Source organism: Lycium ferocissimum, unplaced genomic scaffold, assembly GCF_029784015.1.
Source record: "Lycium ferocissimum isolate CSIRO_LF1 unplaced genomic scaffold, AGI_CSIRO_Lferr_CH_V1 ctg11281, whole genome shotgun sequence".
Classification (NCBI taxonomy): domain Eukaryota; kingdom Viridiplantae; phylum Streptophyta; class Magnoliopsida; order Solanales; family Solanaceae; genus Lycium; species Lycium ferocissimum.
Genome location: NW_026713758.1, coordinates 11684 through 36909, shown reverse-complemented (window position 1 = coordinate 36909; position 25226 = coordinate 11684). Strand labels below are relative to the sequence as shown.

Below are 25226 nucleotides of genomic sequence, written 5' to 3'. Positions count from 1 at the left end.
TCATTAGCTTTAAGTTCTTTACGAATACTTGGGTTTAAATTTAAGTTTACTATTTTTTAGTCAAAATTGCAGCATTCATACAAATCTCAAAATAATTAAATCGCATCATTCATAACGATATGAAAATACTTAAACTTGTTCATTAATAAGAAACCCAAACTTTTTAAAATACAATCATCAAAGAAATAAAAAAACTTAAAAAACATTCATCAGTTAATGCCCTTGAGTAGATCTTCTGCCACAACCGCGAGATGTGCCACCACCGCGAGATGTGCCACCACCACTAGATGGGCCACCACTGCTAGATCTATTACTACGAAAGTTTCCTCCACCACGAGAGGTACTTCAACTGCGAGATGTAGTTTGACCACCATGTCGTAAGGGACACTTGCGCTTATCATGACCAACATAATTGGAAAATGACCATTTTCGAGTGTATCTCCCCGGTGGAATATCTATTTCATTATGAATACGCGAGTATGCTTTCTTTTTGAATTTACAGATAAATGCTTTATTTGCAACCATTGAAAATGGATTCGGTGGCCAATAACTCTCACTATCAAGTGGGTAGAACCTTCCAGCATACGTTCTTACACAATTTTCAACTGTATATTCCTTAGCCATGTATGGGGAGGCGTTCTTTCCCACTACGATAAAACACTTGAAGGAATGAGAACATGACATGTGATATGATTGCCACTTGCCGTATATGCTTGTTCTTGGAATCTCACAAATTGTGTGGACGTTACCTCATTTACCTTGGTGCACATTTGTTGTGGTTCAAATATGCGCTTTGCAGAGTTGTACTCTATTCGGTCATGATTCTGAGCCTTATATTTGTGGTACTCAAACAGTTGTGACGGTTTTAGCCATCTTAGACCTTCTGCTGCATATGCTTTGGCCTCTTTTGATCTATTGACGAACCGCTCCACAACACCTTAAAAGTCATTCAAACCATTGCGGTGACGGATAGTCCCCGTGCAGATTTCAACGAACCATTGAATGACTCAGAGCTGTTTGTTGTCAGCATACCCCTTCGCTTACCTTCATCCTGGTGTAATGTCCATTTGTCTTTATCAAGTGCATTCAACCAATGGAAGGCTTCCTCAATTCGCCTTCCTAATAATGTCTATCTGTAGGTTAAACTTCTTCTCCCCGATGCTCAAGTTACCGCCTTCATCCAATTGCAAAGTGCTGGGATTCGATATGCCTTTTGGAAGTTTGCCTTCAAATGCCTTAAACAATAACGATAGTAGGCAAAGGGTGGCTGCCACCCCTGCAAATTGAACATATTATGCAATATGCCAGCATTTCTGTCTGAGATCACACACATTCCTATGCGATCCTTAATAACGTGTTGCCTTAAGTAGTCCAAAAATATACCTCACGTACTAATGCTCTCATTAGCTGCAATTGCAAAAGCTAGAGGGAATATAGCTCCATTTGCATCCATTCCAACTGCAATTAGCAGCTTTATGTCGTATACCCCATATACATGTGTTCTATCTATTGATATTACAGGCCAACAATGAGCAAAACCATTAATGCATGGTTTGAATGCCCAAAACACAAACTCAAAAATAGTACGGGGCACACCAGGCTTCGATTTGAGCTTCTATTCAACAACACTACCATGATTGAAGTGTTGTAGAGCCGCCATGTATCTAGGCAACTTCTTGAAAGAGCCTTCCCAATTTCCATAGGCTATCTCATGTGCAGGGGCGGATCCACAGTGGTTAGTGGGGGTTCCCAGGAACCCATAACTTTTTCCGGCACCTTGTAATTGTATTGAAAAATATATTCAAGGTATAACAATAATTAGATGGGAACTCAGTAACAATATGGATTCTTGGCTCAGTGGGAAAAAGTAACTAGGCGGAGCGCATCCGCGCTAGAGATGCAGGATCGAGCCTCTCCGGTGGTCTTTTTTGCTTATTAAGCTCATTTTTGTATTTCGAAATATCTTTGCTGGGAACCCACAAACTAAAAATCCTGGATCCGCTTCTGCTCATATGCAAGCCTACGCCCAAGATACGCCTTCCTCTTACTAACAGTTTTGCTATATACTTTTAGAAAGGCTGTAATACAATCTTTAATATGGAACCTAAATAAGTTGAATTATCAGCATATAGCAACGAGGAACATTATATTAACACCAAAATAAAATAAACTTAGGCGAAGGGGATACCTTGGGTTTTTTCCAATGTCGCCAACTAACACACGAGCAATCATATTGGTATCTAGATTGCAATGATCATCTGGGAGGTCACCCATATCACAAGTGTGCTTTGTGTAGAACTTTAAAATAGTCCACATCTTTTTCGGTTTTTACCACGGAGCATCCGTTCGCAGCCTTGGTATTTTCGCTTGCAGACCAATCGCCAAAGTTTTCGTGTGTAATCATCAACTTTAAATTCCCTTATCCCCTGGATGCAATAAATCTTAACAGCCCTCTGTAAAGATTTTTTCGAGCTGAAAATCATGCCTTTTTCAATATGAGCCTTTTGTTTTAAAAGATCCACTGGCTCTTTCCACAAACTTCGCCGAATATGATCATCATCCCTAGTAAAGACAAAGGCATCTGGGCGATCTTGAAGATGATCAAGATAGGGGATCTCATCGGAATGCCACTGAATCGGGGTCGACTCTTGCTGTTCAAATGGTTGCTGTGAATTCAGTTCCTCCTGGTGTGCCGGACTGTTCATCATGTCTTGCAACAGTTCTACTTGATATTGAGGATTAGTTCCAACCTCAACCTCATCCTCACTTTGCTCATCGTCACTTTCCTCCGCATTAGGTATTTCCTCACTATCGCTCGATGATGTCACTATATAATTCGGATAATCCAGACCATATATAGCAGTTCTTTGCCTATAATTTAGTGCAACCACCAGATTCTCCCTACATAAGAAAGTAGAGTATTTTAACTACTACATATCAAATAATACTATTGATGTTAAAAAAAATAGACGTACCGATAATAATCAATCGAAAGTATCGAAACTTGAGGAAGGACCATCGTTTTGAGTAGTTGGATAGGCTGAGGATGTTCCAACCTGATTCATCCATCTCGATTGAGGGGACCGTCCGATATGATCCATATCAGGTGTATGACCCTTAAATAATATAATCGACATCATTAGTAGCATTCAAGTTCCATTACACATAATAACAATAATAATGTAAAAAATGAATATGTACCACTGCCCATCAAATTGCTGACTTAAACTATCTAGGGTCATTTGGCTCGTCAAAATGCCTTCATAAGTACTTATGTCAGGTTAATTATATTCGTAAGTAGTTTCCGCTTGAGTGACTTCAGCCTGAATTCTAGACGGGGTTTCCCGATAAGGTCTATTTCGGGCTTCCCGAGGAGCCCTAGCCATGAATTCAAGTCGATTAATGGGGACTTTCTCTATGTAAATTTTAAGGACGTTTAAAGTTATGCATTCCCTATAATCATAAGGGGCCTTCAAATAATCCGTCAAAGAACCATCATCTCTAATGTACCACTGTCCATAACTAGTTACACCTTGCGGTGTAAATGACATTGGATATTTTCCAATTATATTTAAATCAAAATCACTCCTACTAACTTGTAGTCTATTATACAAGGCTTGGAGTAGTTTTGAGAATTTTAAGTCAAGTGAAAACTTAACATGGTATTTTGGGGGAGAATCATAGCGCAAATTATTTTCCTCGAATATAATTTGTCCATCCCAGAATTAAAGAACTCTAATTTTTGGAACATCTTCCATTTTTTGACTAATTTAGGAGGAATACAAAATGCAAAAACTAGATGAAACTTAGAATTTGTGTTAAAAATTGGATGAAACTTAAATTTTTTTTCTCTCATTCGAAATCTGTATTAATAAGATTTGAAGTTTGAATATTGAACCAACGCATGCATGCAATTAGTGTGTCTTGCAGTGTTACGTCAAATCAAATTAAGTACGGAGTGTTGCATAACGCATGAATTAACCGCGCTATGTCAGTCCCTGGCAGTATAGCGCAGTAAAATATTGCGTTATGTCAGGAAAACGCAGTAAATTGCGTTATATATGTATAACACAGTAAATTACTGAGTTATTCTTTCATAACGCAGTATTTTACTGCGCTATACCGCTGCAATATGTTGTCACCTCAACTGTCATACAGAAAAACGTCATAATTCGAATCAAACTTTAAGTGTTATATAACGTAATTTGATGAATAGTTACCAACCACACAAAATTGAGTTACTATGTCATTTTTTGTCCAATTTAGAGATATTAGTCATGTTATATCGTTCACTCCAGAAAACATATTCGACGCAATAGGTAGGGCATAGGAATTGGGTGAAGATTTTGAATACTCAAACAATCCGAACAAGAGATACAACCAACGTTACAACAATATGATGACAAAGAGGAGGAATTGGCATGTTAGGGAGGTCAAAAGACATTGGAGCAAAAGTTAGCGTCAGTGGGGCTTAAACGCCCAAAAAAACGTGCTATGTCAATGCCTCGTGGAACTCCGCAAGAGTTTAATTTTGCTCTTAACCGTTTTCGCGAAAAGAACAATCGGATACAAATACGTTACCTTAGGGTAGAATATGGTAAACATGGTAGTACAATATTTAGATCCAAGTGAGATTCGGACTGTGAGATGTCCGATGAAGATTATTTTTTATTTATATAAAGTAAGTAGGTAGGGTCCCCCCTCCCCCCAAACCCAACTAGGAGTACATGGAGGTTTGCAACTATATAAGTAGCACTTTCTTTTGTTATTAAACTACAACGTATTCAATGTCGAGTAGTAGAGACTCAGCTTGGTCTTTACTCCTTCCAAAAGAATCAAATAGCAGTGATGATGAGAGTTCAAATCATAGTAGTTTTTCGAGCGATACCAGTGATTTTAAACTAGATGAGCTAAATCCCCACCTTCTTATAGAGCGTAATGATGATTTCTGCAGTGTAAAATATTCAGATCCGCGAGAATATTATTGCGGTTTACGCCGAGAATGGTCACATCGGCTTGCCGAATCAGAACATCTTATTCATGACTTGGAAAATCTCAACGCTCCAATCCCAACAAGGTACTCCATAACCATGCCTCGAGTAGGTCCAGAAACTTGCGAGCTTGCCGTACAAAGTATTAGAAAAGAAAACAACAGAATGTTGGCAAGACGATGTAGATTTTACATGCTAAAGTTGACCCAAGAACAAGCATCATCAACCGGTAGAGAACTAACATCTACTGAAAAAAGATGTGTCTTAAGAAACCGCCAATATTTTTGTGAGGATGATATTGAGAACTTCTATTCTGATGATGATTAAGAATGTTGTGATTTTAGTTTTAAGTTTAATTTATGATGATGTTGTTAATTTGAAGAATATTAGTATGTTTAGTTTTTCATCAACTCAAGGGTATGAATTGATTAATGTATTTTAAGTTTTTTTTTTATATATATATATATATATATATGGTTGTATTTTTACTGCTTTTGGTTTATTATTAATGAACAAGTTTAAGTATTCGTAAAGAACTTAAAGCTAATGACACCAAACCTTCAAACAAAAATGGCGTTCGAGCACTTTTCAACCACTAAAATGGCAATCCGAAGATTTTCTAATCCTTGATGTATTGAGCCTACCTTATTAATCGCACAAAAATAAGTAGGATTCTATATAAAATATTAAAGTTTCGGGGTCTCGAAGCATAATTAATCTATGGTCAAAGTACGTTAAAAAGTGTAATGAAAGAGGGGTTAACCAAAAGAGCAAAAAAAAAAAAAGGAACCCTTTAGTGCAGTAAATTATTGCGCTAAAGGTAGTTTTGTAACTTTTTTTTGTTGTTGGGGTAGTTTGGTTCAAAAACACTTTTCTAGGGTTATTTTGGTTCCGGACTCTTTTATATATAATGTTCTTTGGCATATTGCATTATCACCGTTATATTAGTGATTCATGGCCCTATATCTAATGTTTTCTTCCTTTTTGTTTTTGTATTTGTTTTTGTATTTCTTTTCATTCTAATTCCACTTTATGCATATGATCAAATTGCATATACGATTTAGCTTTTATTTTAGTTTTCTCCTTGTATTGTGATTTATTAAAGTTGTTAATTGATATTTAATGTTGCAGATGAATATGCTTTTCTTTGGTTCCTCTTTTATGTTACTGTTACAGGTAATACATTCCGTTACTATACAAATTTATTAGATTGTTTTCAGAAGTCTATGAACCAAAAAGAATTCCACCCGTGTTTAAAAAAAGAACGTTTTCTCCTTGTTATGTGATTTATTAAAGTTGTTAATTGATAATTTATATTGCAGATGACCATGCTCTTCTTTGGTTCCTCTTTTATATTACTCGGGTAATACAATCCCGTTACTCGATAAATTTATTAGATTGTTTGCAGAAGTCCCTTATCATGAACCAAAAAGAATTCCACTCATGTTTAAAACAAAAGAACGTATTTATATAAAAAGAGTTCTGGCAAAGAGGTAGCAAAACACGGTACTTCCTCTTTCAATCTTTCCTTATCTTTTGTTTATGTGATTTACTATTTTCCTTTAGTGTACATCATAAATAAAATTTGCACTGAATTTTATTCCTATCAAAATTTAGAACACTATATAATTAGTTTCCTATTAATTAGAAATAGTCATTTAATTATTTCCTATTATTTAGTATTTTAATTTTTCCATTCCTTTCCATCTAAAATTCCTGCGCTCTTTAATTCACACTAGGTAGGTTTCGTGGTAAGTTTTTGTTTTGTAGTTCACCAACGTAATTGTCAAAGTGGAATTAGAGTAGGGAGAATGGAACTAAATATAAAAAAATCATTACACAAGTAATGCACATTGTAAAACAATGACGAGGAGTTTCAGAAAATTCGGTAGAAAGGAAAATCAGTTGTGCAAAAAATTTGAGGATTTTTTGAGATAAGTCCATACATTTTTTAAAAAAAATGCTCTCTTCTCTCTCCTCATCCATGCAAACCCTAAACCTAGTATAACCCTAATGCCACCGCTGATCCCTAGTCAGCCATTAACGGCGGCTGATCCCTGGTCAGCCGTCAACGGCGGTTGACCTGCCTTTGACTATCACCCTTTTTGATGATTTCTCACCCCTCCCTAAAATGAAATCTACCGCTACCACCCATATTTTCCTGAATGTAACAGATCATGCTTTAGCCAATTATGCTCAGAAACTTCTTAACGTCAAAGAGTCGACTTCTACGATTGCATGTGATCCTATCCCGGCGAAAAAGGTTCAATATGTATAAGGAATACCACATGTAAAGTGGTTGTCATCTGAAGTTGAAAGAATGGAGATTATTGAGAATTTAGAATATGCTATTGTTGGCAAATTCTCATATGGATGGCCTGAAATGGAAGAACAGAGAAATATCATTCCTGAACAATGTGGTGCAAAAGGTGCTTGTAAGGTTGGGTTCTTTAGGAATAGGCATGTGTTGATACGTTGCAATTTATTAAAGGATTTCATCAAGATATCTTTAACTTCTGCTTGTTGATTGAAGTCAAAAGATGGTTTTCTTATCAAATGAGACCATTGATCTATGATTCAAACTTTAAGATTAATGAAGAAACATCCATTGCAATGGCTTGGATTTCCTTCCCAAACTGGTTGCCAACTTTTTTTGTTGAAGAAGCTTTATTTACATTAGCCTCGGTTGTTGGAAAACCTTTGCAACTTAACTAGGCCAAATTGTGCAAGGGTCAAAGTTCAGGTGGACTTATTGGCTAATCATCCTAAGTTTGTGATGATGGAAATTGAAGATGAAAAAAAGAAGGAGTGTAGAGTAGTTAAGGTGAAAATTCAGTATGACTATCTTCCTAGTTATTTTACTGAATGCAAACTACAAGGCACTCTGAGGATGATTATAGAGTGTTACATCCTGAACTAGACTCAAAGAATAGAGTTCCAGACAAAGTTGAAGACAAAGGTGAAGACAAGGTAGATGTAGAGGAGACACAGAAGAAGCCAGTAAAGGTTTATAATCAACAAGGCTATTGGAGAAATTATGGATGGAACATACTTTATAATGCCAAAGGTGTTACAAGGCTATTGGAGAAATTCATATCAAAGCAAACAGGCAGCAAGAATGGAAAGAATAAAGCAGTTGATGATCCGATGAAGGAAGTATATGACAAAGGTGATTATAACAAATTTGAAGGCAATTCGCTGGGTGTTACTTATATTCCAGAGCGAGGCTAATGATGATAGACAAAGTGTCATATCAAAGCAAACACAAAAGAGGGTGGAAAATACCTTTGGATCAATTGTGGAAAAAGGAATAAAGAGTTGAAAGATGTTGAGATCCGAAAAGGAGATAGTCCTTAAATGACAGATCTTAGAGTCTATCGAGATTAGTAATATAATGGGAAATTTGAATGTGTTGAATTCGAGGTGCAGCAAAAAGAGGTTGAAAAACCTTCTATTGTTTACAATAAGTTTTCAGAATCTATTACAACTAATGTTGTAGTAGTAGATCAAGCTTCGAGTGGTGGGGGTAGTAATGTGTTGATGATAGGAACAATCCTTCTCTTGTTCATGATGAGCATACTATTCGATTGATAAAGAGCAAATAGAAAATTCAAGTTTAGAGGAAAAATAAGGAGTAGAGATAGATCAGTGGAGGAAAATACCTTTGGATCAATTGTGGCTGATGCAAAGGTTACCAATAAAGAGTTGAAAGATGCTGAGATTGTGGTGATCCTATAAAAGCAAAAAAAGTTAGGCAAAGGCAGATAGTCCTTAAATGAATTGTCTTGTCGAGATCTTACACAAAGAGTCTATCATGCATTGGTTTCGCAAATAACCGATGTTGTAATATAACGGAGAGATAGTAATGAACTTTTGAATGGATGTCAGACCGAGAACACAAAAAAAAAAAGCTCTAAGAAGGAAGAAAAGTGCGGGGCGAAAAGAGGTTGAAAAACCTTCTATTGTTTACAAATCAAACTTTCACGACCCACCCCCGTGGTGACAATCTATTACAACTAATGTTGTAGTCATCATTTTAGATCCAACTTACGCGATCCGCTCTAAAAATGCCATATCAAAGTCGAAGGGGGTAGTAATTATATACACATATGTTGAATGGAGGTGCAAACCACATACAAAATAGACACACATAGTGTGCAAAAAAAAGGAACAATCCTTCTCTTGTTCATGATGAGCATACTATTCCTATTGATAAAGAGCAAATAGAAAATTCAAGTTTAGAGGAAAAATAAGAGGGTAGAGATAGCATTGTGAGTAATGAGAGAAAATACCAAAATGGGACACATAAAACATGAGATTAAATCAAATAATAAGGAACGCGGCATATTGAAGTTCGGGAAGGGATTACGTACAAACCCCAAACATATCATTGTAATGGACATATCGAGTCAATGAAGAGATCATATCATTAGCCATATCACAAGATAACTCCATATACGTGGGCGATTAAAACCGAAACAGTACACAATTAAGGTTATTGATCCTATAAAAGCAGCTCTTAAGGTTGGAAGTTATCCTCATGTAAAAATATTTGTAAAAGCAAAGTATAGTCGTGTGACGACATTGATTCAAACTAGTTTAAATGGTACTTAAGGATAAAAAATATATCAATAGCCGAACTTGTAATTCAAATACTTACACAACATATTTGTTAGAACATCATTCTTTGATCACCATAATCATATGCTTGACTAATAACTCTAGGACAATCGAGAGGGAACCTCAAAATGAGTGGGGCCGCCTCGGTCAAAAGATGGAGAGAAAATTAGGTTAGTTATAAAGGAACATTTGGGAAATTTACTAAGTTTGAACCTTTTCCAACAAGACATAAGAAATATAGTTCAATTATAATAGTAAACATCTAATGGAGGCTCAAATTTAAACCTAATACACCTAAGCTTGAAGGAAGGGGTTAGCTTTACATACCTTACGTGCCTTACGCGCTCAAAATCAATTCCCGTTTCGCTCAAAATCTACAAATGGCCACATTTACCAAGTATGAGTTATAGATTCTAAGTATTCAACTTAAGGTCAAGTTTGTCTTGCAGGGATACATATAACATCCCCGAGAATCATCAAAAATATCAACAACAACTCAACAATCATCACAAACCAAGAAAAGTAGTCTCCTTTTCAGAGGGAAGGCCATCCAACTTCTATCCAGAGTAATATCAAACATATTCATTAACTATCAAAAATAATTCCGATAACGCCTACAAGGCTTGTACCAAAGAGGAAAGCTTCTAATAAATCAAACTCTCAATGATGATTAAAGCTCTTTTTTGGAATATTACATCAGTTAAGACTCAAAAGGCCTTCCACAGGGTTCAAATGCTGAATAAACATCATAAGTTTGTTCTAATTGCTTTAATGGAACCTTTTCAAAATTCAAGACATATTAACGATCAAGAGGAGGCTACACACACATACGCAACACACATTAAATCGCCTACTTCTAATCATTGTAATGGAAAGATTTGGTTCTTTGCCTTCTAATGGTGTGGATGTAGAAGTTTTAATGACAATGTTCAACGAAAGACAAGATTTTATCAAACTTTTGATCCATAATAGTGGAAAATCTCTTATTGCAACTTTAGTTTATGCTAAGTGTACTGCTATGAGCGAGTACTCTTGTGGGATGGCATTTATAGCTTGACTAATCAACTACAACTACGATGTCTGATGGCCATGAACAACATAGATTGAATTAAGATCAAAATAATGTTTTAAGAATGAGGAGGAAAAGATAGGAATATTACATCGCTTAAGACTCAAAAGGCCTTCATGCAAATCTTTGAATAAACATCATAAGTTTGTTCAGAAGATTTTCAAAATTCAAGCTTTAGCGTATGAATTCTTGTGAGCTAACGATGTAGAAGTTTTAATGGACAACTTAAATTCTTCTTGTTGTAAAAAGTCCTTTTACTTGGTGGAATGGAAGAGGAAAAAAAGATAGGTGTTTACAAGATTATATCTTCAAAAGATTAAATTCGACGGGTGGAATGGAAAATTTATTAGTTAACCAATCTTTTCAAGATATGTTTACTAACTTGAGTATGGAGTATCTGTCCAGGACTGGTTCTGATCATGCCCCTCTTTTATTGGCTACTGGTGAACAAGTTCAACAATTCCACAAGCATTTTAGGTTTTTGAAGTTTTGGATTGATCATGAATCTTTTCTAGGAGAGGTGGAGCAACATTAGACGACTGAATACATGGGAGATCCTTTTTTCACTTTCAAGTTTAAAATGAAGAAACTGAAGGCTGCTCTTTCACAATAGAGTAGAAATACTCTTGGAGATTTGTTCCAACAACTAACCATAAGGGAGGACATTGTGAAAATTAAAGAGCAATTATTTAAGGAGAATCCTTCTAAAGAGAATAGGATGGTATTACAACAATTACAGGCAGAGTTCAAAAAATACTTGCATTTTGAAGATGAGTATTGGAGATAAAAAACAGGTACTCAATGGTTCTCAGAAGGTGATGGAAACACAAGATATTTCCATTGTCTTGTGAAAGGAAGAAGGAAAAGGTTATGTATATCCAGAATTCAGAATTTAGAGGGACAATGGGTAGAAAATTTGGATGATATAGCTGAGGCAGCCATTTCTTTTTATCAGAAACAATTTACTCATGAAGAGGTTACACAACATTCCAATGCAAGCGAGTACATTCCTAAGAGGATCACATGGGAGCAAAATGCTGAATTATGTAGAATGCCTACACTAAAAGAAGTGAAGACTGTAGTTTTCTCATTATCAGGTGATAGTGCTTGTGGACCTGATGGTTTCTCTGGTGTTTTATCAGAAGTGTTGAAACATCACTGGTGTAGATGTTTATAATGTGGTTCAAGCTTTTTATGAGGGTCATACTTTGCCAAAAGCTATCACTCACACCAGTTTATTGCTGCTGCCAAAAAGGAGATTATAAATACTTTTGCTGATCTAAGGCCTATCAGCCTTAGTAACTTTATCAACAAGGTGATTTCAAGATTATTGCATGATAGACTTAAGGCCATTCTACCTTTATTAATTTCACCAAATCAGTCAGGATTTGTGAAAGGCAGAAATATCAATGAAAATGTGTTGCTTACTCAAGAGTTGGTCACTGATATAAGAAAGAGAGGCAAACTTGCAAATGTTATCATAAAACTGGACATGGCAAAGGTATATGACAGAGTTTCTTGGGGATATTTGGTACAAGTGTTAAGGAAGATAGGATTTGCAGACATCTATGTAGATATGATATGAAGGATTGTTGCTAATAACTGGTATTCTATTCTTGTCAATAGGCAATCTCATAGTTTCTTTCACTCAACTAGAGGGGTCAAGTAGGGAGATCCTTTATCTCCAACTCTATTTGTTCTAAGTGCTGAAGTGTTATCTGCAGCTATGAATGCATTATTTGAAGAAAACAGCTTTAGAGGTTATGGAATGCCAAAATGGAGTTCAAAGTTGAATCATTTGGCATATGCAGATGACATAATAATATTTGCCTCTGTAGACCAGGTGTCATTACAGATGATTATGAAGATTTTGAAAGCGTATGAAGAGTTTTTTTTATCAGAAAATTAATACAGATAAGAGCTCATTCTTTATGCATTCTAAAGTGGCTGAGGTTTTGAGTCAATAAGTGCAGCAGATTACAGGTTTTTGTAGAGGAGAATTTCCATTCACATATTTGGGATGTTCCATATTCCATGTAAGAAGGAAAAATAACAACAACAACAACATACCCAGTGAAATCCCACAATGCAAGAAGGCAAAAGTTGTTCTATAAAGAGATGATGAAGAAGGTGAGGGACAAACTGCAAGCTTGGAAAGGTAAATTACTTTCATTTGGAGAAAAATCAGTTTTAATCTCAAGTGTGTTACAAAGAATGTCAATCTACTTGTTGTTAGTTATGGTGCCTCCAAAGTGTGTCATACAAGATCTACATAAGCTTTTTAACAGGTTTCTTTGGCAAACAAAAGAGGAGGGAAGAAGTAAACATTGGGCTGAATGGGAGAATATTTGTTATCCCAAAAATGAGGGAGGTTTGGGATTTAGATCTTTATATGATATTTCAAAAGCTTTGTTTGCTAAGCTTTGGTGGAAGTTTAGGACCACTAGTACCTTATGGTCTAATTTCATGTGGAATAAATACTGGAAGAGATTCAGGCCTATAGTGGTACAATGGAAAGGAGGTTCACAGACATGGAAAATAATGCTGCAGGCTAGGGATGAGATTGAGCAAAACATCTAGTAGGAACCTAAGAATGGAATATCATCAATGTGGTTTGATTACTGGTCCAAGTTGGGATCATTTCATAATGTATTTCCTGCAAAAAATGACACAGGAGATGACTTGGAAGAGTTTATAACTCATTATTCCTGGAATTTTCCAAAACTACAGGTAGTCATTCCTAATAATGTGGTTGAATATGTGAAACATGAATTGGGATGTTTTGTTAGATCAAAAGAAGAAGCAGTCAAGCCTTGGTGGAAAGTTACAAGTTCAGGCAATTTCACAGTAAGCAGTGGATGGGAGGAGATGAGACAAAAGCAACAAGTCTTTGAATTATATGGGAAAATATGGATCAAAGGAGTGCCTTACAAAATCTCCTTTTGTCTTTGGAGAATATAGTTTTAGAAGTTGCCTATTGATGAAGTCCTTATGAGAATAAGAGAATCAACATTGCATCAAAGTGTTGGTGCTGTTTAGACCAACAAGAAACCATAGATCATGTATTTGTTCAAGACCATTTGCCAGAAGTATAAGGAGGTACTTTTCAGCTGCAGCAGGTATTATAGGATCTTATCATTAGACAAAACAAGCAGTGTTATTATGGTGGCATGCAAATTGTGTCTCGAGATTGAAACCTGTTTATCAGGAAATGCCAGCCTTCATCATGTGGCAACTATGGAAAAGTAGAAACACTAGAAGGCATGGAGGAACAGTATTAGTGCAAAAAGTCATACATGAAGTGAGTAGGCAGATTTTCATGTTTGCACAACATACATACCCATGGTTACCAGAAGTATCAAAGAGTTAGTACAATACTTGGAGAATAGAAGAACTCCTTTAACCTGTAAGCAAGTAACTTGGAAGCCACCTTGGATTGGATATAAATGCAACACTGATGGAGCATCTAGGGGAAATCTAGGACCTAGTTCTGTTGCCTTTTGTGTAAGAAACAATACTGGAGATTTCATATATGCAAAGGCAAGAAGAATTGTAGACAGCACAAATCTTGTAGCAGAGGCATTAACTTTGGAGGAAGGATTAAAGTTTTGTATTACACATAATCTGCAACCTCTTATTATGGAAACAGACTCACTCACTATGGAGAAAATCTTGGATGGAATATGGGAGGTGCCTTAGAGTATTACAATGATTGTTAGGTCCATTCAAAACTGTATGAAGAACAAGGATGTGATGGTGAAACATGTGCTAAGGGAAGGCAACTGTGTGGCAGATTTTTTCACTAACCTGGTTTTTGATTTTGTAGGTACAATTGAGTATGATCACTTCACTGATGTTCCATCTCAGGGAAGGAGATTGCTAAACATGGATAGAAGCCAAATGCCAAACTTCAGAATCAGAACTGCATCAAAACTTTGAAGTATCAATGACAATGACAACAGTTATCAAGGAAATACTCATATGCAATCACAGTAAACGACACTATAGGATCAAATGGAGCATCGCACAACCACAAAATTCTAGCCAGATATCTCTACTATTAGAAGTGGATCAAAACTTGCAATATCCTTATTTTTAGTGTGTGGTATTAACCATTGGTTCAGCCTACTAAAAATGCTGAAATTTCAGGTTGAGTTCCAAGTGACATGATCTGGTTTTATTTAGATCAGTAGATGGAGTTTCAACTCTTCAACAACTTTGATCAACAGTTAGCATGAAACATTACTAGCAAACATTAAACGGAAGACAACTACAATCAACATTGCCTGAAATGACACTTCATGAGAGTTTGATTCATTCCACCTGTGACTTGAAGGTGTGAAAAATGAATAAAAGCCAAGGCTGTCTGAAAGTTAGTTGTTTAGAATTTGATTCTTGCTAGAATATTGTGTAATGTTAATTCCACTTGTAATGTTAGAATAGCTTAGCATAGTTTCTTGGTTTCTTTTTTGGGATTCTTCTGTAAATACTTGGATTTCTTTAATAAATTTCACACCAGTTTGGTGGTTTCATTTAAAAAAAAAATACGAACCTAGTACACCATATACTGACAAGTTATCATAGAGGACCGGCAATTCATTCCTTCAAGAATAACACTCAGTCCTCTATGATACCAACATGTTATACCATATATTGATAAGGCATCATAGAGGACTGTCAGTTCATTCCTTCAAGAAAAACACTACCAACCTAGTATATATTATATACTGACAGGGTATCATAGATGACAGATTCATTCTATAAAAAACATTGCTCAATCCTCTATGATGGCCACATGGTATATATGATAAATGACTTATTCATTCCTTAAAAAGAAAGCACTCATAAGTCCGAATGATACTCACATGGTATATTTCATATACTAACAGAGTATCATAGAGAAATTGTTCATTCCTTCAGGGAAAAAACACAACTCATTTATTACAAATTACTCCCTCCGTTTCAATTTATGTGAACCCATTTGACTGGGCACAACATTTAAGAAAAAGTGAAGACTTTTGAAACTTGTGGTTCAAAATAAGTCTTGAATATTTGTGTGGCCGTAAATCATTCTATAAAGTGAATTTTTCCAAATTAGGAAAGAGGTCATTCATTTTGACACGAACTAAAAAGAAAATAGGTTCACATAAATTGAAACAGAGGGAGTATAAAAAAAAAAATAACAAAAAAACACTTCTCAGTCCTTTATGATACCCACATGGTATATAACATATACTCATAGGGTATCATAAAGGACTGGTTCATTTCTTTTAAAAATAACTCTTCGGTCCTTTATGATACTCATATGATATTTATTATATACTGACAAGGTATCATAAAGGACATGTTCATTCCTTCGAAAGAAAAGAAAAACTATACTAAAAATACAACAAAAGAAGTTCAGCTTAATTTTGACAAAAGAAGTTAAGCTTAATTTTGATATTTTATTTTAGAATTATTTTTAGATATGTGTTTTGCTTTTATTTTCAAAAGAGAAAAATTCATAGAAATATATATTCTATTAATCTAGTTTTAATAAATAAGTTAGTGACTTTAGTATTTTCTTTATTACTTTTGTTTATAATTTTGTTAATCTAAAAATCATTGTTACTGCATTTAATTTTATATTTAAAATAGAAAACAAAAAGGAAAGGAGAAAAAAACTAGAATAAGATAAAAAAGAAGAGAAAAGAAATAACTTACCTGCTGATGTCGGCTGTGTGCTGCGGCGTCAGTTGCATTTCAGCAATGCAAAACAAAAGTGATGGCCTATTCGGGTAATATATTTCAGCCGACTGAGTAGTAGTAAATTAGTTCATGAAGGGGCATTCTCGTGTAATTAGTTTGTGTGCAGTAGACATGTTGTATTGTTTTCTCTAAAAAAAATTCTGAAAGGCCAATTTAAAAAAAGACAAATTGCCCAATATATAACTTCATGGATCAACATCCTGGAACATAAACCATTTTACTCCATAAAACAAAGCGTGCTCGATGGAAATTCTTATTATAGAGCGTCGTAGAAGGTTATTACATTAAATATCCACGAAAATCACGAAGCACGTGAAAATTACTGATCATCATTGTACAGTTTGTTGCCCGTGACCACCACTCAACAACATATTCAGTATAATTCCACAAGTGAGATCTGAGAAGGGTAGAATGTACGCAGACCTTACCTTTAACTTTATGATAAATTGTTGCCCATGACCAAGTGACGAATATCCATAGGATAAGCATCAGAGGGTAGAAGGGCTTTGTAAGCTCTATCTATAGCAATGGAATTGGCGATTTCAGTCGGATGAACATTATCATAAAAGAAGTGTATAGACCTAATGAGACATGGAGCTTTTCCTGCGATGCATTGCCCTTCAGGCATGGTCTTCAAAACTTGGCAGCATGGATAATTCAAAAGAGTTAGAGCTGAAAAAAAGAAAAAAATTAAAAATTGATATAAAACTTGATAATATATTACAGTGTTGTATAATAAAACAGACATAGGAGGAGTCAGAAATTCAAACTTCATGAGTTCCGAATTTTAGAACGACAACTTCAAGGGCTAGTAATTGGGTTCTAAATAACTTCTTAAAAAAAATATACAATATTTGAGCAAAAATTATCGAGTTCGACGAAACCATAGTTGTGCTTCTACCTCCGCCCCTATGTATATAGTGGCAGATGGAGAACATAAGTAATTGGTTCATATGAATCCATCATTTTTGTACATGGAGAAAGGTGAAAAATTACAAATTTACCCTCTTCCGTTTCATTAAGTGACTTAGTTTAATTTTACTAGGCACAAAGTGTAAGAAAATAAAGGGCACTTTTGAATTTTATGACCTTATACTAAATATGTGTGCATGTACAACAATTCTCTTTAAATCATGTGGCTTTAAACAAGTCATATACACTATTAAAATTACAGAGTTGTCAAATATAAAAAGAGACGCGCTTTATTAAATAGATTAAAAATGAAATTATCACTTAAATTGAATTGGAGGGAGTAATATATAAATTAGATTATGAACCCATAATTTCAAAACTGTAATGATTTTGGTGGTAAAACCTAAAGATTAAACTCATTAAATCAAAATCCTGAATCTGCTTCGGTATAGATAAAACTAATGTTAACATACCGATCGGCGATGAAATGCTGTAAATGTTTATATATATGAATTGTGCGTCTGGTAAATTGGTATTGAGATCATCAACAAGAGCTTTTAGGTTTTTGTTGAATAATTGAACTGCTTTATTTGTTGAATCCACACATAATAGTGTGCTGTGTTTTTTCAACTGATGTGGAATGCAGCCTATTTGGGGCAGTCCAAAAAGGGTGATTTTCCCTGCTCCATCTTCATACAAATCCTAGTACCAATAAAATTCCAATATCAGTCATAGAAGCATTCTAATCAACTCAAAACAGTTATTTATAACACGTTTACTTTTTAAAAAAAAATATGAATGTAACAATTTGCACCAAAAGAAGCTTATTCAAACCATTAATTGTTGGGAGTACTGTTCTATCAAGATTCTTGCGTACTGACTTGGTGTGTACAAATGACTTGTTGGGTATATATCTGGCAAGAGAAAATTATTGATGTAGTCATTGTTACCTATTCCCACAATGAAGAGGCACTTATTCAAGTACTTTTTGGTTGAGGTTGCATTCCCCAGTAGATCAGCAATACGAGAAATTGTGACTTTATGATTTTGCAATTGCCTGCCCAAGCAAATCCGATCGCCCTGAAAATTAATCTCTCTTTTGTAAGTATCAAACAGTTTTAGTTTGATTCTAATAGACGATCAAATATAAGCTAATCTTAGAGGACAAATTATTGATTAAGCTTTACTGGAGGGGCGTGATTATATAATCTAGCTTGTTCAGCTAGGATAAGAAAAAGGTTTAATGAAATTATGCCTCATCTTATGTTTCATGAAATGCATATAGAGTCAAATGAAATGGTAGAATTATATATCATACCTTATTATATTTGGACAAATAAAGGGATTTATTTAGCATTGTAAGTTCAATTATATTAACGATATGCCGTGTGCTATAAAAACGGTTGAGGGATTCTTGCTCCAGCTACTCCTAGCGCTCTATGGAATCAGGTTCGAGATTTGTGTACCAATAAAAAGCATTTTCTTTGAGAGATCGGACGAACTGCTTAACGAGATAATCACCATAAGTCTTAGCATTGTTGCACATCTCGATGAAGTGCGCTACATGTTGTTTGGCATTTCCTTTGCCATCAAAATGTTGCAACTTAGGACGTTGATAGCCAACATGCATCTTCAAGTTATTAATCAATTGCGTAAACGGCTTTGCATACGTGAGAGAAGGTTTGGATGAGGACTCAGATTTATCTGTAATGGCCCCCATGATGAAGTCCTTCAATTGGTCAACAGAAATCAAAACTTCAATGGAGACTTGAATTTCTTTGGTTGTTGTAGTTTTCTTTGTGGAGGACTATCCTTTCTCTTGAATTTTAGAAAGCTTTATAGGCCTGATTCTCTCTCAGCCATGCTCTCTAAATTATTTTTCAATTTCGAAAGTTTAGCATCTAGTTTTTGCACGTGCTTTGTCAAACCTTCAACTGCTTTAGTCAAACTTGCAAGTTGTTCTTCTATAGTGAAAGCGTCAATCATCATTGCTTGCAAGACGATCGCGGAGGATGAAGAATGATGTAGATCACTACTTGAACAGAATTTAGACGCTCCCTTGATAGGAAATTGAAGTGTATCCAGTGTTCAAGACCTCATGATCGTCATCTTCTTGCATGAAGGGGTTGTCGGATACTTGCAGTGGAGTGCCATCATTAAATTGGTCACTTGACCACCTCAGCAATATTTTTCCCTTCCTCAAGCATGCAGGAAGAGGGTACCTTTTTGGAGAAGATGAACCATAGGTTTAAGGAGGTGACCCTTAATTGAGTCGGATTTAGGGTGTGCTGGGACCTAAGTAAATTCAAGTATTGATTTTAATTTCTTAAATATCTTTTCCTAAAAATTTACAGGTGCCATACCATTAAATAGGTATAAAAAATTGTAAGTGCGGTTAAAATGACGATGGAGACTAACTAGGCAAAGTTAGATGACTTTTAAAAGACAAAATAAAGATAAGTGACTTTAGTAGCCAATTACTATAGGTTGAGTGACCGTTCAAACATTCTAACTCTGAGATTAAGTTGCTTTTTTAAGACATGCGACATGAAAATTAGCTCCTACTTTTTTTTTTAGCCCCAAAGTGCAAAATATAAAATGTTTTTATATGATTGAACACCCCTTGTCAATTATAGATCTAATACTCCGTTTGTCTCAATTTATGGGCACTTTTCTTTTTAGTCTGTCCAAGAAGAATAATATATTTCTATATTTAAAAATAATTTTACTTAAAACTTTCCTTTTTATCCTTAATGAAATGGTTTACAGCCACACCAATATCTATGACTTATTTTAGACCACAAATTTCAAAAGTCTTCATTTTTTTTCTTAAACTTTGTGCCTAGTCAAATTATATCACTTAAATTGGGACAAGGAAAGAAATAATCTTCCAGAATTGCTATAGTTAGAGAAAAAGATTCTTGGTGGAAGGCTCCTCTCTTCTTTATTAGTAATACCGGTAAGTCTGTATGAAGTCTAATAGGAAGTCCAATTGATTGGTTTAAACTATTCCAAAATATTTTTGCTAACATAATTACGCTAATTTATACATTAAATCAAGAGTTTATACCAAACCTTTAACTCAATGAAAACTTAAATATATTTATTTCCATTTACATTTGAACAAGAAGATAAAATTTCTTATTCTTAAGATATATTGCTATCATATAATATACTTAATTAGATATCATTTTGCTTCACAAGATTAATAGCAAAGTAACAAAAATAATTATAGCGGGATAAGTCGCAAATATCCAACTATACTTACAACATGACTTCCTGTTTCGTTGCGAATTCCAGCATAACCAGATGCATAATTCACCCCTTGCAATAACTCATCACCAGTTGCACTTGCAAAAGGTGGAATGTAGTGATCAAAACCAAGGTGTTCGGCTACAATTTAAGGAAACAACATAAGCTAATGGATATGACAAAGTCAAAACTAAAGCATACGGTAAACAAGATCACTAATAACAAAATGATGCTACTAATTACGTTTGCGGATTAGAAATTAAAATATTGTACGAAATAATCAGAAATATCAAAAGATGTTAAAGATATGTTAAATAAATCAATTTATGACCTCTCTAATGATTTAAACTTTCAGATAAGAATATAAGATGAACACACATTTTCAACATATGGAATCATATATGTTAGAATAGTTAGTGTTATTGGAGTATTTGGGAGAATGAAATTTGTCCTCATTGCTAAGATTGAAGAAAGTAGAAGTGTTTTTAAACACTTTTTATGTTACTTGATTTGAATTATCTGAAAATAGTTTTGGAGAAAATCAAAAAGTTTGGCTGTATTATTAAGTAGGCTGAAATTAATAATATTTTTTAGTCACCTATCAATTTTTTTTTTAAATTTAAACCTTTTTCTTTTTAATTAATTAAGAAAATTACTTTTAAGAAGTTTTCAAATTTGTGATAGGTGACTGTTAATTTTAAAAGATGTCTGTTGGTAAGGTTTTGACTCTGTTGATTCCAACAGACTCCTAAAAATATTTTAAATATCCGTATCTTCTCCAAAACGAATAACAATTATAATACATATCTTCTTCTCTTACTGCTCACTACAAATCATAATTTTGTTCTTGTGAGAAATTCGAATTAATTACTGAAAACTCAAACATTATTGGATTTAAAAAAATCGGGAGGAATTCTGCCACCATGGATCTCTGCATCAACTAAGTGGGAGGATATTTTTTGTTTCTAGAATCTATTTTCTAACAATATCAGACAGAGATTTGTGTTCTCACCATTACCCATGCACGTGAATAAGCGTGTTGGACACTTAATTAAGCAATACAATGTATGCTCTTTAACACCATAACCTTTTAAATAACATGATCACACGCTTCAACAAACTATAAGAGGAGATGTAGATAATCTTAAAGCTTGGAGAAAAAGAAAGACCTAGTAAGTCAGCCATATTCCGGCCATTGGTGTATCGACCAGTAGGACCATCGGGGAAATCAACTCCATAAGGTAGATAATTAGCCTTTCCCGTTGTGTTAAGGTCATTGTTGTTGCCATTATCAAGTAACGAATCCCCAAAATGAAATAGCAAGGTACTTGTGGTGCACCTTCAACTAAGTACAGTATTAAAAATATAGTTATTGTTGTAACATAACACGCCATTGGGAGAAGTCTAAGAAGAAGTAGATGAAAATTTTAGGAAACTGTCGATTTGAATGGTGTTGATTAAGGTGAGAGATGCACTAGAATATATAGGAGAGGCTTTTAATTTGTTGTAGAATTTTTATTTCATCATTATTCGTGCTTGCTTGAGGGGTAGCGTGGGGCAATTGAAAAGATTTAATTTGTTGGAAAGTTTTTAACAAATGTGAGGACGATTCTGAAAACGAAAGGAAAAATAAGTTGGGAGCATTTCTATCTACTCCTTTCAAGGATAAGGGAGCATTCTCAAGCATATATCTTGTTCTTCCTCATGTACCATATCTTACCGCACGGTACTCACCACATATCTATCATATTTCAATTTGACCCAAGTTCAGGTTTTTCAAAATATATATTGTTAGAAAAGATACTCCTTCCGTCGTATGTTACGTGGCACCGTTTGACTAGGCACAAAGTTTAAGAAATAAATGAAGTTGTTTGAATTTGTTGTTTAAAATAAACCTTAGATATTTATGTGGATATAAATCATTTCATTAAGGATAAAAGAAGAATTATAAAGTTAAGTTGTTTCTAATTATAACAATGTGACATTCTTTTTGAGATAGATTAAAACAAAAATTATGCCACATAAATTGAAATGGAGGGTAGGTTCGAAATAGTCCCTTGAGTATGCACTGAACATTTTCAGTCATGCACTGAACATTTTCAGTCCTTTCAGTTTTTCAAAATTTAACACTTTTAGTATCCGTCAAACATTTAGCCAACTCTGTCTTTAAAATTTAATGGGAATAATGGAAAAAAAAAATTTAGTAGAAACTCACATTTAGAAGTACAATTTTTGTAGTTTTACGCTATTTCTGATTTACTTCTATAGTATGGTGCAACTTTTTGTAAGTGTAATTTCTGCTCTTTTTTTTATTTTTTTTATTTTTTTATCTTGTTAATTAGTGTCTAGTGCAGTGTTTTGTGTTGTATATTTTAGGATTTGATGAGACTTTCTAGTTTTTATGCACACAATTTCATCATTCCCGTCAAATCTAACGAACGATCATACTTTGTTAAATATTTAATGGAGACTAAAAATGTTAACTTTTGGTAAATTTAAAGGATCAAAATTGTTCAATGCATATTTAAGGAGCTTGAGTTGATTCATATATCTGGCATGACAATCAGGAAGTGTATGTATAATGGATTGAGTTGCTATGCGGACTAATTATTGGTATCAATCAAAGTGGTGATGTTACTAAGCTTGGTTTATCGAGGTTAGTGTAATGCTAGCTCGAGGACGAGCAACAATCTAAGTGTAGGGTGGTGATCTTCAGTTAAAATTACATATATTTAGTCATCATTTAACTTACATTTTGGTGCAATGATTGTCTTTTGAGTATTAATGATAATTAATTATATTTTTACTATGTAAAAATAAAGCGGTGTGAAGATAAATAGATTCTGCAAAAAATTGATGAAAAAGTTTTAAAATTATTAAAAAAAAAGGGGGGGGGGGGGGGGGGGGGGGGAGAGAGAAAAGAAGAAAAGATTGAAAATGAGGGAAGACACTAGGGAGACATCATAATGAAGTGATGATTGGAAGAAGTGCAGTTGTACAAGAGAACTAACAATTGAAATTAAAGAATGAAATTAAAGACTTACCTCACGTTCTGGGGCTTGCGATTTATATTCATCACACAGGTGTCTCGAGGGAAAACACGTCTCTGAACTTTATTTTGGCCATGTGTGCCACCTTTGTTCAGCAAGAGTTGCACGAGCACGTATTTCTCTTGGTCCGATTGGACTTTGATTTTTAAAATTTCAAGTCTTTTGGTACATATAAATACATTTTGCACGGTTTTACACAATTTTAAGCTTAGAGAGAGAGTTAGAAGTCGCAGTAAAGGTCGGAATTATTGGATTTTTCCTTTTCTTCACGTCTCTGAACTTTATTTTCGCCATGTGTGCCACCTTTGTTCAGCAAGAGTTGCATGACACGGCATTTCTCTTGGTCTGATTAGACTTTGATTTTTAAAATTTCAGGTCTTTTGGTACTTATAAATACAATTTTGCACGGTTTTACACAATTTTAAACTTAGAGAGAGTTAGAAGTTGCAGTGAAGGTCGGAGTTATTGGGTTTTTCCTTTTCTTCTCCTGACTACTGTTTTTATATTTTCTTTGGATGATTTGTTGTCTTTCCTCCATGTCTATGTAGTGCTAAACTTCTTGTTCTACGATTATGGTTCTTTCATGATTGTTGTTATTCGAATATTGATTTCAATTAATTAGTTTATCGTATTGGTTTATCTACTTAATCCCGAGCTTAATAATTTGATTTTTTGATCACCAATTGAATACTATATAGAATATAGAGTTTAGGTTGATAGAGGGATTTCTAGATTGCAAACAGGGTTAACTAGAGCATGATCTCAACCCTGGGCCTTGGGGAGAGAATTTCCATCTAGCATAGGTAGAAACATAGTTCATCTTGCTTGGTTAATATACTGCATTTGTGTTAAGGTTCATGACCATAAAAATATAGGTGTAAAATAATACGAATAGGCAGCTAAAAACTCGAGAGATTTTCTTAGTCATAATATTAACCCTATTAATCAGTAAACCAGATAAATTAAGAAGTTGTATCAATTGAAGAATGCAACGTGATTGTTAGATAGCTCATAAACCTAAATCGTTTTCATCACATTCATAACATAAAATTCCGCTCTTTCTTAGCAAAGTTCATTATTTGTTTTTTTTAGTTAGTTTGTAATTATAACCTTTGGATTTCATCTCTTTTACACAATTAGCATTAGTTAATTTAGTTTATGGTTGATCATAAGTCCCTGCGGGTTCGACATCCGATTTTGAAAATCATTATATTACTTGTACGACCATGTGTGCTTGTGTGTGCATTTGGGAGCAACAAGTTGTTATCGCCATTGCCAGGAACTTAGAAATTATCTGTCTTTATAGATTATACTTTTACTTTTATCTATACAAGTGTTGTTAGTTATTCTATCTTTGTTTAGTTTTATGTATTTTTCTTAATATGACATTTTTATCTTGTCATGACTTTCATTTTTGGAATACAACTTTGAAATTTATGTAGCTCAATGTGATATACTCACCATTTTTTCTATTACTTCGCTAAAGAAAAGATTGAGTTCTTACATGAGATTGAAAGTTTTTGTTTGGCTGTTCACAATTTGGATGAGGATTTGAGTGCAAATGTAATGACTCGTTGGGCCGTT

The 25226-nt window shown here is 34.4% G+C and overlaps 1 pseudogene; it reads right to left on the bottom strand.

Annotated features, from left to right (window-relative positions):
- Nucleotides 1–16271: 16271 nt before the first annotated feature.
- Nucleotides 16272–22256, bottom strand: LOC132041711 (GDSL esterase/lipase At1g29670-like; annotated as a pseudogene).
- Nucleotides 22257–25226: the final 2970 nt, after the last annotated feature.